Genomic DNA, 15,268 nt, shown 5'->3' with positions numbered 1-15,268 from the left:
ATGTCATGAATTTCCACAATGAAATTGAAAGTAAAGATCATGGTAGTTCTTAAGATCTGATATCATTTATTTTTAAATTCTTTTGGAACATAGAATGAGTCAGGCAATTACTAGCCTTGCCATGGGATAGACTGGTTCTGCGGCACACGTCTGTAGAAGGAAAATGTTTTCCTTCACTGTAGAACAAAATGGAAGGTTCCATTGTAGCACTAGGGCAACGTCTTAGCCAGTGAAATGAGAATCCAAATCCCAATCAAAATTACTCATAACCACATCTTTCAAGGAAAAAAAAAACTCTGGTTAAGTACACAGCATTTACGTGGAGGGCCCTTGATTTCAAATAATCCAAGGTGTTTATAACAGGTGAAGGCTTTTAACAATTTAAGAGTTGATGCTAAATTACCCTTTGATCCAAAGTATTCATACAGCAAAATAAATGTAAGCTATTCATGAAGCATATTAGAGATTAACGGTAAAATACGCATGTCTTTTCTGTCTTGATTCTTCTCCCTACAAGTAACCTTGAATTTTGTCGCAGTTCTTTTTTTAAATGTAAAAACCTTAGAATATGGACTTGTAAGAATCTGTTTCAGGTATATTTCTGTGAGCAGTACCACTGTCCTCAGATAACCGGGGGTGGGTAACAGTTTCTAACAAAAGCTGAAGGGAACAGGATTAAACAAGAATTAGAGCGATTATATTTTCTTTATCTAAAACCTTCACGTCTTTGGAAAGCTGCTTGGTTTCTATTTTGAGCCATGCTGCCCACATATCTTAACGACAGAAATGTTGCATAATTTTGCTTTTCCTCTTTTTATCTCTGTTTGGGTGTATTTATTATTTCATACGTGATGATGCAAAGCTCATTAAAAGGTCCATTTATATTCTTGTTATCTGTGTGAGGATCTAGCTGTTTTTCCCTTACTGTTTATAGAACCTCACTGTAATATTCAGATTTGCTGGCAATGGGCCCTTCCTAACACGGTATACATTCCATTCCCCTCTGTGACTCTGCTGATGGGAGTCTATGTGATTTACTCAAGGTTAATAAAGACCATGTAAAAGGATGGGTCATGGATTTATCCATCCATGGAATTTTAGCACTTTCAGATGGAGGTTTATCTTACATTCTTTTTCCCCCTCAATTTAATTAAAATAACAATAAAAAAGCGTTAGTCCAGATGAGTGACAGTTGGCAGATCTGCCTTATTCAACTGGAGGGACTCCAGAGCTTCTGATGCTTGGAGATGGACAAGTAATTACCTCCTGTCTGTGACTGTTTTCTACCAGGCTAAGCCCCATGTTTATTGTAAACTAGCTACCATTAAAAGCTGTAAGAGCAACCCTTATGTTCCTGCACCATAAATTGGACTTGCACTGTTTTTTTATTTACCTTCATGTTTTATTATATTCTTTGAAATGTTACGTTTTAAAGGAAGATAACAGAAAAATGAAAATTGAACAAATTCCAAATTCACGCTTGAGAAAAGATATGCTAAGCACACATATTTCCTGTATCCGCCTGGACAGCCTGATGGCCACTTTCTGGAGACTGGCAGCTTCTGTGTAGTTAACTATGAGATACAGTTTCTATTAGTACATCACTTGCCAAATGGGCCAGAAAATAGTCTACAAATTAAAGTTTAAGCCACATAGGCCCAGGGCAGCGGTTCTCAAACTTTTTTGGTTTTTAGACCCCTTGATACTCTTGAAAGAGCTTTTGAGGGGTGTGGATTTTTATCTGTCAATATTTCCTGTATAAGAAAGGAGAACCGAGACACTTAAAAAATTTCCATTTACTTAAAAATTATGTTAAAAACCTGTTACGTGTTGACATAAATAGCCTTGCAAAAGAAAAACAACTATTTAAAAAAAAAGTTTTGTGAGAAAGGGATTGTTTTAGATTGGGTGACTTAATAGAGGACAGGTGCGTTCTCATCTGCTTTTCCCTTCAATCTGTCGTGATCTGTTGGTTTAGTAGAAGTCTAGGAAGCAAATCTGGCCCCACAGAGATATGTAGCTGGAAAAGGAAGCATTTTAACAGTTTTTTAAAATAATTATGGGTATTATTCTTGGATTGCAAACCTAAATTTGACAAGTGGTAGTTTCTTAAAGGTTAGTTACAATGAAGGATCTGAAAACCTATCAGTGGACTTTTTTTTTTTTTTTTTTAAGATTTTATTTATTTCTTTGAAAGAGAGAGATCACAAGTAGGCAGAGAGACAGGCAGAGAGGGGAAGTAAGCTCCCTCCTGAGCAGAGAGCCTGATGTGGGGCTGGATCCCAGGACCCTGAGATCATGACCTGAGCCGGAGGCAGAGGCTTAACCCACTGAGCCACCCAGGTGCCCCCCCTTTTTTTTAACAGACTTTATTAGCTTTGGTTTATTTTTAAGTAAACTATATACCCAATGTGGGGCTAGAGCCCACACTGGTGGGTTCTTCTTTACCATACTTGGTGACTCTGAGACAGAGAGTCATGTGCTCAACAGACTTTATTTTTTAGGGCAGTTTTTTTTTTTTTAAAAGATTTTATTTATTTATTTGACAGAGATCACAAGTAGGCAGAGAGGCAGGCAGAGAGAAAGGAGGGGAAGCAGGCTCCCCGCTGAGCAGAGAGCCCAATGTGGGGCTTGATCCCAGGACCCTGGGATCATGACCTGAGCCAAAGAAAGAGGCTTTAACACCCTGAGCCACCCAGGCACCCCAGGGCAATTTTAGGTTAACAGAAAATGGAGCAGATAGTACAGGTTCCCATTTTACCCACCCCCAAACACATGCATATAGTTTCCTCTATGACCAATGATTGCATTAGTGTGGTCTAACATGTGTTGCAGTTGATGAATCTATACTGATACCATATTAACCAAAGCACACATTTAAATTAGGGTTCACTCTTTGTGGTGTGTAGTTCTATGGGTTCTGACAAATGCATGTCCTGTATCTACCATTACAGTACCATCCAGAATAGTTTCGCTGCCCTAAAAATCATTGTCCTCCACCTATTCATCCCTGCTCCTTTCCCCTGAACCTCTGGTAACCACTGATCTTTTTACTACCTTTGTAGTTTTGTCTTTTTCCAGACTATCTTATTGTTGGAATCCTACTTTTCAGACTGGCGTCTTTAAGCAATATGCATTTAATACTCCTTCATGTCCTTTTGTGGCTTAATAGCTCATTTCTTTTTATAGTCAAATAATATTCCACTGGGTATATAACAATGTATCCACCTTCCGAGGATATCTTGGTTGCTTTCAGTTTTCAGAAATTATGAATAAAGCTGCTATAAACACTTGTGTGCAGGTTTGTGGGTGGACACACGTTTTCAACTCATTTGGGTACATACCAAAGAGTGTGATTACTGGATCCTCTAGAGTAAGACTATATTTCACTTTATAAGAGACTGCCAGACTATCTTCCAAGCGGCTTTACCATTTTACAGCAACACCAGTAGTAACTTTCCTGCTATTGTACCTCTTCACCAGCATTTGGTATCAAGTGTTTTTTTTTTTTTTTTATTTTAGCCATTTTAATAGGTATCTACTAGTACCTGATCATTGTTTTAATTTGTGATTCCCTAATGACATATGATGTTGAGCATCTTTACAATTCCTTTTAAAATTTTTTTTAAAGTTTTATTTAAGTAATTCCTACACCCAATACGGGGCTTGAACTCATGACTCTGAGATCAACAGTTATATGAGCCAGGCAGGCACCCTTCTAATGCTTATTTTCTGTCTGTGTATCTTCTTTGCTGAGGTGTCTGTTGAGGTCTTTTGCCCATTTTTATTTATTTATTTTTTTTTTTAAAGATTTTATTTATTTATTTGACAGAGAGAGATCCCAAGTAGGCAGAGAGGCAGGCAGAGAGAGAGAGGAGGAAGCAGGCTCCCTGCTGAGCAGAGAGCCCGATGCGGGACTCGATCCCGGGACCCTGAGATCATGACCTGAGCAGAAGGCAGCGGCTTAACCCACTGAGCCACCCAGGCGCCCTTTTGCCCATTTTTAAATTGTGTTATTTATTATTGTTGAGTTTAAGTTCTTTGTATATTTTAGATACTAGTTCTTTGTCAGGTGCTGTATAAATATTTTCCTCCAGTCTGTGGCCTGTCTTTCCATTCTCTTAAATCAATGGGCCTTTCATACTAGTAGAGTTTGGTGCCACTGCCCTGATTTATGCCATAGCACCAGCCCTTTTACCCAGAAGTGTTGTGTAATGGCTGTGCAGATTTCAACACCGAGAAAGGGCAAAGAACATTTTAGTAGTATTGTAAAGATAGTCTTGTGGATGCCCCCAGAAAGGCCTCTGAGATCCCCAGAGCCCACAGACCACACTTTGAGAACCATTGCCCTAGAGCAAACAAGTACAAGTCCTACAATTTAGTTCAAGCCTCAGAAAGATCAAATGGAATTGGAAATCATGAGTTTTCCAAATGTGAAATGTTAACTTAGTTTTCTGCAAAAAGGATTTAGAAGGCACTGAAGAAATATTATGCACTGAAGTTAGTGTTCTAATTCATTGGGCAGAGTCAAAACCAATTTTGTTTAGACATTTTTTTCCAATGATTCTTGGCAGAGTATTTTCCAAGAAATACATTACGTGTGTGTGTGTGTGTGTGTGTGTGTGTGTAAAAACATCAGCTGAAGTTTATGAGCCAATGTCACCTAATAGCCAAAAAGTGGCAGATGCCCAATAATGGTTTTATAGTATATATAGACAATCTATGGAACCCCCAACTTTTTATTCCTCCAACAATGTTCAACCAGCACAGAAATGGGGAAAGAACTCTAGTTTTGTAAACCAGACAGTTCTGGATTTGAATCTTGGCTATATAGCTTTAGTAATTTCTCTGAGCCTTGTATTCTGTATGTAAAAGGAATATGTAAAAGGAAACTAAAATCATGGCCTATACTGTGAAGATTATATATACAAGATAATGTGTGAAGGGTCTGGAATTTCATGTATATCACTCACATAACCAACATCATCACCAAAAGTCACCCCCTCCATTTTAAAAAAATATTTATTTATTATTAGACGTGGAGGAGGGTGGGGCAAGAGGAAGAGAGAAACTCAACCAGACTCCATGCTGAGCATGGAGCCTGACATGGGGCTTGATCTCATGACCTTGAGATCACCACCTGAGCCAAAACCAAGAGTCTGATGCCTAACCCACTGTGCCACCCAGATGCCTCATTCCCCTCCATTTTTAATAGTTTCATAGTCTATTCTTATTTTCTGGCTCAGGAAATCATGCCTTTAAGTGCATCCATTGGAGAAAATACTAATCAGCCTTAATGTGCCTCTATAGAAATAGTAAGTTTTGACAGGGGCCAAGAGCAGGGAGGGAAATCTTTAGTATTGTCAGTCCCCAGCATAGGGACTAAAGATCTAAATGAACATGAGAAGCAACTGGAACAGAACCTAAGGATAGGACTGTAAAAGGTATTGAACTGATGAAGTGGCCAGGACCTATTCTAAAGGCAAAGGTCTTGAAATGGTCAAAAGTTCAAGATGAGGGGCGCCTGGCTGGTTCAGTCAAGAGCATGAGACTCTTGGGCTTGGGGTTGTGAGTTCAAGCCCATTTTGGGTGTAGAGATTACTTAAAAAAAAAATTTTTTTTTTAATTCAAAATGAGCGCAAATCATGACGTGTGTCCCAGAGGTAGTGGAGTGAAAAATCAATGGCAAGCCAACAGGGAAATATCCCAGGGATGTACTTACCCACCCCTAAATCCCATGGAGATTAGTTACATCTTCTGTTCGTACAGAAACACCTCAAGGCAACTTTTGGCAAGCATGACTTATCAAGAAACAGCTAGAAGATTTTTAGGGTAGAGGAGTCCTTTTTGACATCCTCGAAATTAAAATTTGGGTTCTGGAGCCACACTTTTTGTGCATTAAGTCCTAGCGACTTTGCTTGCGACTGTGTGCCTGAGGGGAATCACACGAGGCTGTTCTCTGTCTTCTAGTTTGTAAAAGCGTTGGGAGGCCAGTGCTGCATGGAAAGCATCCACAACAGTACCTTCCGTGAAGCATGGGCTTAGTAAATGTCAGATTCTGTTATCATTAGCCTGCCACCCGTGTAGCTCGCTCATCCAACCAATGCTGAGTGCAGCTCACCCACAGGCCTCTCACCCCTAGACGCCACAATGTTTTTGTGAAGCAACACATCTCATTTAGACTTTCACTTCTATTTCCAAATTAATGCAGGGACAGGATTACCAGTTAATTGACAGGCAACATGATTTCTTTGTTTTTGTTTTTGTTTTGTTTTGTTTTTTAAAGATTTTATCCATTTGACAGAGAGAAATCACAAGTAGATGGAGAGGCAGGCAGAGAGAGAGGAAGGGAAGCAGGCTCCCTGCTGAGCAGAGAGCCCGATTCGGGACTTGATCCCAGGATCCTGAGATTATGACCTGAGCCGAAGGCAGTGGCTTAACCCACTGAGCCACCCAGGTGCCCCTTTGTTTTTTTTTTTAATGGAGACTCTAGACACCCCCTCCCTACCAGTGACCACAGCTTTAGGTCACTGAGTGTTAAAAAACTCTAATGTCTACCCTTAGAATGATTTTTGTTTGGTTCTTTTCAGATAGAATATGTGATCTTTGTAGAAAACTTAGGACACTAAGAAGTTTTGGTTTGGTTTTTTTTGAAGATTTCATTTTATTTATTTGAGTGAGCATGAGCAGGGGAGGGGCAGAGGAAGATGGAGAAGTAGACTCCCTGCTGAGCAGGGAGCCTGACATGGGACTCAATCCCAAGGACCCTGGGATCACAACCTGAGCCAAAGGCAGATGTTTAACCAACTGAGCCACTCAGGTAACCAACATTAAGAAATTTTAAACCACCTACAATCTGAGTTAACCCTAGGATTTTGATAAATTTGTTCTAATCCTATTTGTACCCATACCTGGAAAGCTAAGTTCTTTCCACTATAATGTAAATACCAATGGGGAAGTCATAACTCAGGTCTTTATCACTTAATAAGCTAATTTTTAGTTAGTATCAGTTCTAACTGTTGAGGTTTTAAGTCTGCTCTTGATGTGGTAAGAGTCTTTGGAGCAATTAAGTGCATACTAGGTAAAGACATTAGTCATAATGTATTTACTCATTCAGTAAATGTTTATTAGCTTGGCACTGCTGAGCCCTGGTGATACAGAAATGAAAAACAAGCAAATGCCCAAACAATTGACTCCCTTGTTTATTGTAGCATTGTTTTTAGTATGAAAAAAAATTATACTTATTAGCAATCTAGATGTTCACTGGTAATTTATGGCACAGCCCTCCAACAGAGTCCTTTAAAAATTAAGTAGCAGGAGGGTAGAACAGATACATTTTCCCCTATTCTTTCCACTAAGTACAACTAAAAACCCTAGGGTTTTTAAAGTGGGTTCTAGGTAGTTTCACTGCAAACATTTTCACTGCTTAACTAATTCGCCACAAGGCAATTTTGCCATAAGAGAGAAAAATCACGAGAAATAAGAAGGGCATCCATTAAAAAGGACCTAATGAAACATGAGAAACGAGAAACAAGATTAAAAAGACTTTACTGGGAGATACAGAATATGTGAATACATTTGCAGAGTATGTAGATCCATGGCAATACTATGCAAATAACGGACTTAATTTTGTGGATTGTACCTAAGCACATTCAGGGTATTATGATGCTGGTTTTCCCCTTTTGTTGACTTATATCCTCATTTGGCATTGCATACTTTTTTTTTTTTTTTTTTTTTTAAGGATTTTATTTGAGAGAGAGTGAGAACGAAAGAGAGCATGAACACAAATAAGGGGAGGCAGGAGAAGCAGACTCCTCACTGAGCAGGGAGCCAATGCAGCGCTACAACCCAGGGCCCTGGGATCAGGATCTAAGCCAAAAATCGATGTTCAACTGACTGAGCCACCCAGGCACCCCATGTTTTCCTTTTTAGGGGAGTATCCATTTCCAAATACGAGCATGCACATTTCTAGCTGAGCTTTCTGTTGCACTATGAAAGCCGTCCACACAGTTGTGTGTTCTCAGCATACTTTCACATGTGTGTCGATAGCTGTTTCAAAGTTCTATGGGAAGCATGGGTCAATCCTCCGCACTACTGTATAGACCATTATGAGGGCTAAGATTTATATAATATAAAAATGGGAGTACTGCATCAATGGAGAAAGGAAATGAAACCGTCAACCAGTTGAAACTAAACTGCCAAACCAAACCATCAACTGGTTATTTTTTTTTCTTTTATGACAAAGTTGTCTTACACTTAATTAATTACATGGCAAAACTTGTGGCAAAGATGCTTACAGTGGAAATGCCAGACATGACAGAAAACCTAAAAAGACCTTGAAAGGTGGAGAAAAGCCAGGATGGCTAGGGACTTCAGGACCTGAGGAACAAAATGGCAGCAAGTTTCCTGAGTTGTGTTTTTGCCTCTTATATCCCACACTTGGAGCTGAAGAAGCCAGCAACCTAGAAGTGCCAACAGGAGTAGACAAGGAAACCCTAACAAAAGTCAGCTGTCTCTAGCCAAAGGATTGGGAAAGAAACAGCTTAGCAAGACGGAAAACGTCTAGACAATGCTATGGACTGAGCTGTGCGCCCCCAAAATTCATATATCGAAGCTCTAACCACCAGTGTGATACAATTTGGAGACGAGGCCTTTGGGAGGCCATTTGAGTTAGATGAGGTCATCAAAGTGAGGCTCTCATGTGATTTGTGGCTTATAAGAAGAAAAAGTGAGATTGCGCTCTCTGTGTTGATGACACAGCTAGAGAGGTAGCCATCAGCAACCCAAGGAGAGAGCCCTCACTCGGCATGGACCCTGTTACATGCTGACCTTGCACTTTCAGTCTCAAGAACTGTGTGAAAAACTATGAGGAAAAACGGGGGGGGGGGGGAGGGGAGTAGTCTGTGCTATGCATTTTGCTATAGTCACCCAAGCAGACTAAGACAGATTTTGGTATTAAGAAGTGGGATGCTGTTGTAATAATTACTTAAACCTGTAGAAGTGACTTTGGGTAATGAGTAGAAGCTAGAAGAGTTTTGAGGTACATGCTAGAAATATAGATGTTAAATGATCCTGGTGAGATCTCAGACAACAATGAGGAACAGGTATCTTGACACTAAAGGGAAGATGTTTCTTGTTATAACATAGCAAAGAACTTGACTGAACTATGTTCTACTGTTTTGTGAAAGGTAAAACTTGTGAGAGATACAATCAGATATTTAGCTGAGGACATTTTGTACAAAAATGTCAAAGGAGAAACTTGGTTTCTGAATACTTACAGTAAAATGTGAAAGAGGAAAGATGAACTAAAAGATTTATTAAGCAAAAAGCAACCATAACTTGAAGATCTGGAAAGTCATCAGCTTATCTGTATTGCAAAAAATGAGAAAGGTTATTCCAAAGAGAACACCAGGAGTGTAGTTGAACAACCATTTGATAAAGAGATCATGGGTATGATTTGTGGAATTAATCCTCCATTTCAACAGAGTAGGAAAAGAGATGGGATTATATCTGCAAAGACACTGCCAATGTGAACATTTAAAAATGAGGGGAAATGAAGGAAGGCTACCAGATTTCTTAGTTCCTATAGGTCTGGACCCGAGAGCTATTCAGCTGCAAACGGGTGCTTTTCAAAAAAAAAAAAAAAAAAAAAAAAAATTAGGAGAAAGAACAACAATCTTGAAGGCAATTTAGACATCGAGGCTACTGTCTGGGTTTCAACAGGCCACATGGCCTGACTAAAGTCTGGGGGATAGGACCTCTGAATTCTTAGGGGGCATGATTCCTGCCTGATGGAGCCACGGAGGTAGGACTGCTGTCCCAGTGGGTCCAGAAGGCACAGCATCACACCAAAGAGGATTAATCATTCTCAGACCTTAAGATCTAGTGGAATTTGCCTTGGTACGTTTGAGATTTGTTTGAGACCCACCTTTCTATCCTTTCCTCTTTCTCCCTTTGGGAATGGGAATGTCTATCCTGTGCCTCTCAGAGTCTACCAAAAAAAAAAAAAAAAAAAATCCACTACAGCTAACATTCTCATTAATGGCGAGACTGACACTTCCCCTTAAGATCGGGGACAGGGTGCCTGGCTGGCTGAACTGGTAGAGCATCTGACTCTTAATCTGACTCTTGATCTCCGGGTCACGAGTTCAGGCCCCATGTTTGGTGTAGAGATTACTTAAAAAAATAATGTTTAAAAAGGGAACAAGGCAAGGATGTCTACTCTTACCATTCCTAATGAACATAGTGGTGGAAGTTCTAGCAGCACAATAAGGAAAGAAAAGGCATGGAAATTGGGAAGGAAGAAATAAAAATCCTTATTTGCAGATGACCGATTGTCCACATAGAAAATCTCAAAGAACTTGCAAGAGAAGAAAGTAAATAACAAAAAGCCGTATGAAACTAGTAAGTGAGTTCAACAGAGTATGTGATGTAGTAGATTTTTGCATGTAGATCTTCTGTATCTATATGCTAGCAATGAACACATGGATACCAAAATTTAAAATACAAGGTATTAACAAATGTTTAGGTATAAATCTAGCAAAATGAGTATGGGACTTGTATGTTGTAAGCCATACAACGTGATGAAAGATAACAAAGAAGATCCAAATAAATGGAGAGATAGTCCATGTTCATGGATTGAAGTCTCACCATAGTAAAAATGTCAGTTTCCCCCAAATGAATATAAAGACTTAATGTAATTCCTACAAAAATCCCAGGAAGATTTTTTAATAGATATAGTCAAGGCTATTCTAAAATGTATATGGAAAATCAAAACAAAAAGTTAAAACAATTTTGAAAAATAAGTTGGGAGTCATCAGTCTACCTGATTTCAAGACTTACCATAAAGCTATGGTAATTAAGATTGCATTGTATTGTCAAAGATACACATTAGACACATAGCAAGGGAATAGAAAAAAATCTAGAAATGGACCCACACCAATGTGCCTAAATGATTTTTGACAAGGATGTAAATACAGTTCAGTGGAGGAAAGCCTTTCTAAGAAATGGCATTGGAGTAATTGGATATCCATAGGTGGGGAAAACACTAACTCTTAACCTAAATCTCACACTTTATACAAAAATTAACTGAGTCACAAACTTATATATGAAATGTAAAACTGTGTTTTAGAAAAAATAGAATCTTTGAGATAAAGGGCTAGGCAGGGTTCATAAAAGGAAAAATTGATAAATTAGACTTCATCAGATTTTGTTCTGTGAAAGAACTAAGTGGATTAAAAAAAAAAAAACAGCTGTGGATAGCTTTCTTTGGTAAGCCACCTATCTGACAAAGGACTAGTATCTAGAATATATAACTCTCAAAACTCAACAGTAAAATTGGCAAAATCCAATTAGGGGATGGCCAAAAGACATGAAGAAGACCTTAAAGAGGGCAAATAACATGGAAGGATGTTCAAAAGCATTAGCCATTAGGGAAATCAAAACCATGAGATACCACTACTTCCCTGTCAAAATAGTGTCCATATCAGACAGGGATACAGAGAACTGAATCATTTATATATTGCTTGTGTGAATAAAATGGTACACCTTCTCTGGAAAACGGCTTGGCAATTTCTTAAGCCTGAAACAACCATACAACCAGCCATTGCGCTCTTTTTATTTTAGAAAAATGAATTTATTTCAGAAAAATGACATTTATTTCAGAAAAATGAAAATGGATGTTCAGTTCACACAAAACCCTGTACACAAATGTTAATTGCAGTTCTATAGCTGAAAATTGGAAACAACCCAAATGTCTTTCAACGTGTGAATGGTTAAATGAAGTGTGGTACATTCAAAATACTATTGAAAAACATGAAGAAATGAACTATTGATAGATACAACCCCCGTATGACTCTCCAGAGGATTAGGCCTGAGTGAATAAAGCCAGTCCCCAAAGGTTATATGCCACATGATGCCATTTATAGGAGATTCTTGCAATGATAATATTATAGAAATGGATTAGTGGTTGCCAGGGGTTAAGGAGGGGAGAGGGGTAAGAGAGAAGCAGATGCAGTAATAAAATGGCTAACGTGGGAGATCCTTGTGGTAAAGGAAATGTTCTGCATCTTGGCGATATCAATGTCAATATCCTGGTTGTGACAGTGGGCTACATATAGTTTTATAAGTTACTATTGGAGGGGCACCTCAGTGGCGCAGTCAGTTGAGTGTCCGACTTTTGCTTTTGGCTCAGGTCATGAACTCAGGGTTGTGAGATCGAGCCCTGCATCCTGCTCTGCACTGAGTGCAGAGTCTGCTTACATTTCACTCTCCCTCTGCCCCCTCCCACCTCGCTTGCACTCTTTAATAAGAAAATCTTCAAAAAAAAAAAAAAAAAGTTACTATTGGATAAAGAGTTTATGAGATTTCTCTGTATTACTTCTTATAACTGTACATGAATCTACAATGATCACAAAATAAAATGTTTAATTAAAAGAGTCAGGTGTGGGTGCCTGGGTGGCCAGTCAGTTAAGTGTCTGCCTTTGATTCAGATCATGCTCTCCGGAGTCTGCTTTTCCCTCTGCAACCCCTCATCATGTTCTCTCTCACAAAGTCTTTTTTTTTTTTTTTTAAAGATTTTATTTATTTCTTTGACAGACAGATCACAAGTAGCCAGAGAGGCAGGCAGAGAGTGGTGGGGAAGCAGACTCACCACCAAGCAGAGAGCCTGATGTGGGACTCGATCCCAGGACTTTGGGATCATGACCCAAGCCGAAGGCAGAGGCTTTAACCCCCTGAGCCACCCAGGCGCCCCTCTCTTAAAGTCTTAAAAAAATTTTTAAAAAGTCAGATAATATTTTTGCTGCTTGGGATATAACAGATGTCTTAAAGTCCTCCAGCCCACCTCACAATGACTATTCAATGGCTCACCATCAGTGGTTCCCTGTTGACTCTATCCAGAATATTCCATGTAAGGGTACTGGAATCCTATGAAGTACCATTATTCCTAGTTCTCTGACAAGGAACCTGAAGTCAGTGAGGTCCACTGACCTGCCCCGGGCCACACAGGTGCAAAGCCCAGTGTTCTCAAACCCTGGAGACCATGTTCTAAACCACCCTCAAGAAGCAGAAGATCAGGGGTGCCTGGGTGGCTCAGTGTGTTAAAGCCTCTGCCTTTAGCTCAGGTCATGATCCCAGGGTCCTGGGATTGAGCCCCGCATTGGGCTCTCTGCTCAGCAGGGAGCCTGCTTCCTCCTTTCTCTCTCTCTGCCTGCCTCTCTGCCTACTTGTGATCTCTGTCAAATAAATAAATAAAAATCTTAAAAAAAAAAAAGGCAGAAGATCACAAAGTAGGGTAAGAGGTGAAGAAGCGAAATGAAACAACTTTAATGTTCAGATGACTCAAAGTAGGTAGTTACAAGCCCAATTATAGGTCTCCACCCATTCCATGCTGCTTTGATGGTCCTTCCCAAAGACTACTCCCTCCAAGTGGCTTTTCTAGAATTTTCAACCCAGTGACGTCTTGCCCCTTTCTCCCAGACTTGAGAGCCTCGGTTCAGTGCAGTCTACACTGCTTGTTGGTCAACCTCGAGGAGATGATATGCCTACTGAAGACAGTAGACCTGTATCCATGACAGACCTCCTGTGTGGCAATGTCAGAGCCCTCCAGAAGCCCAGAGGAGCCAGGTGCCAGCCCAGGGGAGAGGGTAGAATAGGACAAAGCCTCCATGGGCTGCGGATCAAGACTGTGGGTCCCTAGAACTACAGTTTGTCGTCACACAGAGCTTAAAGGTAGAGGATAGGAGAATGAAGAGGTTAGCAGGAGCCAGCTGCACATTTTAATCACCTGGAGGAAGGGTTAAAAATAGTACCACCTTCAGAGATCCAGAAGACAGCTCATCTGCAACAAGGGCACCCTGGTGGTTCTGATGTCCTGGTTGGCAGGGGCTGGAACACAGGCTCTATTTGAGTTTCCTATGGCTTCCACATCCAGCGCACTATGAAATTATGGCTATGCAAACAAATCATGGTTTAGAGATACAGAAGTATTTACAAAGGAGACAGCTTATGAGGAGTGAATTTCATGCTGAGGAGTTGGCTTGTATTTTTTGAGAAAGATTTTATTTATTTAAAGAGGGCATGAGCCGGGGAAGGGCAGAGGGAGAGAGAGACAGAATCTCAAGCAGACACCCTGCTGAGCCTAGAGCCCAACGTGGGGCTTGATCCCAGGACCCTGAGATCCTGATCTGAACCCAAACCAAGAGTCAGATGCTTAACCAACTGAGCCACCCAGATGCCCTGGTTTGTATTTTGAAGGCAAAGGGGTGTCTTTTGAAGAATTTTAGGGAGAAATGGTTGTAAGATCAGATTTGTAATTTTTGAAGGTTATTGGTTATTCCAATAACTTGCTTTCTAGCAAAAGCAAGCCCCAAATCACTGGTTTCATTCTGCAGTCACATCTCTGCAGTTACCTTTAATCAGAAAAGCCTCCTTGCTGCTTTCATTGTCTTTTGTGAACTTAACATTTTTGAAGTCTGGCCAGTTACTTGGTCTTGATTTGGGTTTGTCTTATGTTCTCTCTTGATTATATTCAGGTTATGCATTTTGACAGAAATACCCTAGAACTAATGTGGGTCCTCCTTAGTCCATCACATCAGATGGTATCAACAGGTCGCATTAATTGTGGTGTTAATTTAGCTCCTTGGTTAACGTGGTGCCTATCCAGTGTTTTCTTTGGAAAGTTACTTTTCCCTTTGTAGCTTACAAGATCATTCTCTCTTGAGGAAACAGATTTTAAGAGGACTGTAAATATGCTTTTACTCTTCAAATTTTTACCATTTAGTTTTAGTAAAAATGAATGATTCTTGCTGGAGTCTATTATTACCATGATGGTTGCCATACGACAATTTTCTACTTTCATCATTCCTTCCATATTTATCAGTTGGCTTTGCTCTGTAAGGCAAAAATTTCCCTTTTCTTCCATTTATTTATTTACACAACACACAGACTCATGTTCTTATTTTATTCAGCAAATTTCTTGACTTTTAATCTTTCTGCGTCATGTTTTGGGTGTTTCCCTTGTAATCAGCATACACCTAGGCCTTTTCTTCCTCTACCCTCAACTGTCTCACCTTTAAATTGGTAGGTTTTATTTAGATGAATTGCAAAAAGAGTATCATGGATTTATTTCTACAAAAGGAGAGATGGATATCTACATGTAGTGATATAGAAAAATGTCTAGGATGTAGTCTAATGTAAAAAACAAATTATAGGCAAGTATGCATCATAGGAGCCTATCTGTTGGATGAAACAGTGCATGTACACCTAT

General features: G+C 39.7%; 1 long non-coding RNA gene across 3 annotated transcripts in view; it reads left to right on the top strand.

The window, feature by feature from the left end:
- LOC131815536 (uncharacterized) overlaps window positions 1–15,268 on the top strand; it is a 48,663-nt gene that overhangs the window by 25,526 nt on the left and 7,869 nt on the right. The gene's annotated exons all lie outside the window — the stretch shown is intronic.

The sequence above is a fragment of the Mustela lutreola genome, chromosome 15, assembly GCF_030435805.1.
Source record: "Mustela lutreola isolate mMusLut2 chromosome 15, mMusLut2.pri, whole genome shotgun sequence".
Taxonomy (NCBI): domain Eukaryota; kingdom Metazoa; phylum Chordata; class Mammalia; order Carnivora; family Mustelidae; genus Mustela; species Mustela lutreola.
Note: the sequence above shows the minus strand (reverse complement) of the source record. Positions and strands in the feature narration are given on the sequence as shown.